General features: G+C 47.5%; 1 pseudogene; it reads right to left on the reverse strand.

Moving 5' to 3' along the window:
- Positions 1-2,097: 2,097 nt before the first annotated feature.
- On the reverse strand, positions 2,098-2,223 carry LOC118150408 (U4 spliceosomal RNA; annotated as a pseudogene).
- Between the last annotated feature and the right edge of the window lie 389 nt (positions 2,224-2,612).

A 2,612-nucleotide genomic window follows, 5' to 3' on the forward strand; every position in this document is an offset into this window, starting at 1 on the left:
TAGAGGAGGTGAGAGAGGAGAGGATGCACGCTGCTGGCTGTGAAGGCACGGGAACAGCCATGAGCCGAGGAATGGGGGCGGCTTCCTGAGCTTGAAAAGGCAAAAAAAAAAAAAGCAAGGAAACAGATTCCAGATTCTCCCCCGGAGCCTCCAGAGAAAACACAGCCCTGCCACCCCGTTTTGGATTTCTGGCCTCTGAATCATATTCTAATAAACTTGTGTTGTTTTAAACCACTAAGTTCCTGGTAAGGTTGTTATAGCCCCAACAAAAAAATAATACACAGACTCTCCCATTCTGCGCCATCAGAGCAGTTGTTTTATTTTTAAAAATGTATTATCGTCATTCTTTTGAGACAGTCTTGCTCTCCAAAAAGTTGCCCAGGCTGGAGTGCAGTGGCACAATCTCAGCTCACTGCAACCTCTGCCTTCTGGGTTCAAGCAGTTCTCCTGCCTCAGCCTCCTGTGTAGCTGGGATTACAGGCACGAGTCACTATGCCCAGGGTTTCACCGTGTTAACCAGGATGGTCTCGATCTCCTGACCTTGTGATATGCCGGCCTCAGCCTCCCAAAGTGCTGTGATGATAGCCGTGAGCCATGGCGCCTGGGGTAAATTCTGTATTTTTAGTAGAAACAGGGTCTCACCACGTCGACCAGGCTGTTCTGGAGCTCCTGACCTTAGGTGGTCTGCCCACCTCAGCCTCCCAGAGTGCTGGGATTACAGGCGTGAGCTACTGCGCTGGGCCTGTTTTGTTTTGTTTTGACTTTTAACTAGTTTTAGCCTTATGGAAGAGTTGCAAAGATAGTACAGACATTTCTTAAATATCCATCTTCCAGGTCCCCTGAATGTTAGAATGTTGTATTGCTTTGGCACATTTGTTAAAGCTAAAACATTGCCCGAGCGCGGTGGCTCACGCCTGTAATCCCAGCACTTTGGGAGGCCGAGGCGGGTGGATCACGAGGTCAAGAGATCGAGACCATCCTGGTCAACATGGTGAAACCCCGTCTCTACTAAAAATATAAAAAATTAGCTGGGCATGGTGGCGCGTGCCTGTAATCCCAGCTACTCAGGAGGCTGAGGCAGAATTGCCTGAACCCAGGAGGCGAAGGTTGCGGTGAGCCGAGATCGCGCCATTGCACTCCAGCCTGGGTAACAAGAGCGAAACTCCGTCTCAAAAAAAAAAAAAAAAAAAAAAAAAAAAAAAAAAAAAACCTAAGACATTGGGGTGGCACAATACTCTTGACAACATGGCAGATTTCATTGGGATTTTGTTCCCCGCTTTCTCTTTCCCTGGCCAGGCTGGGGCTGGGATACTTTGTTGCATTTGGTGGTCAAGCCTCCTCAGTCTTCTGCAATCTGTGATAGTTTGTTACTTTTTCCTTGTCTTTCATGATCTGGGAACTTGCAGATTACTAGTCAGTTGTTCTGTAGACTGTCTCTCCTTTGCGATCCTCTGATCTTTTATCTTGTTTAGATTGAGGTTATAGTTTTGTGGGGTGGGGGTAGAGAGAATGCCTAAGAGAGGCATTGCTGCTCTCATTACATCATCCCAGGGGTGTGTGATGTCCATATGCCATATCGCTAATGATGTTGATATTTTTTTCCTGAGACAAAGTCTCACACTGTCACCCAGGCTGGAGTGCAGTGGCACAATCGCAGCTCACTGTAGCCTTGACCTCCCAGGCTCAAACAGATCCTCCCACCCCAGACTCCCAAGTGGCTGGGACTATGGATATGAGTCACCACACCCAGCTAATTTAAACCTTTCTAAAATTTTATTTTGAAATGGAGTTTCACTCTTGTTTCCCAGGCTGGAGTGCAATGGTGCGATCTCAGCTCACTGCAACCTCTGCATCCCAGGTCCAAGTGATTCTCCTGCCTCAGCCTCCCGAGTAGCTGAGATTACAGGCACTCACCACCACACCCAGCTATTTTAGTAGAGATGGGGTTTCACCATGTTGGCCATGCTGGTCTTGAACTCCTGGCCTCAAGTGATCTGCCCGCCTCTGTCTCCCAAAGTTCTGGGATTACAGGCATCAGCCACTGCACCTGGCCCATGTCTTGTATTCCTTTTTTTCTTCTTCTTTTGTTATATTCAGTCTTCATAGAGACTGTCAAAAATTGCCAATGCGTCGTCATGGTGGGGTATTGGGAAAAGTTTTCAATTAGCAATAATCGTGCCTGGAAGAAACCTCATTGGCTATGAGACTGCCACGCACAAAGCTCAGGTATTCCATTCTAGCAATGCGAAATGGAAATTAGCACAGAAAATTAGCGGAGGGGTCATTGCTATAAAGATACCTAAAGATGTGAAAGCTGCTTTAGAACTGGGTAATGGGCAGAGGTGAGAAGAGTTTGGAGGGCTGATAAGAAGATAAGACCATGAGGGAAATTTTGGAACTTCTTTTTTTCTTTTTTTTTGAGACGGAGTTTCGCTCTTGTTACCCAGGCTGGAGTGCAATGGCGCGGTCTCGGCTCACTGCAACCTCCGCCCCCTGGGTTCAGGCAATTCTCCTGCCTCAGCCTCTTGAGTAGCTGGGATTACAGGCACGCGCCACCGTGCCCAGCTAATTTTTTGTAATTTTAGTAGAGATGGGGTTTCACCATGTTGACC

This window comes from Callithrix jacchus, chromosome 22 (assembly GCF_049354715.1).
Source record: "Callithrix jacchus isolate 240 chromosome 22, calJac240_pri, whole genome shotgun sequence".
Classification (NCBI taxonomy): Eukaryota; Metazoa; Chordata; class Mammalia; order Primates; family Cebidae; genus Callithrix; species Callithrix jacchus.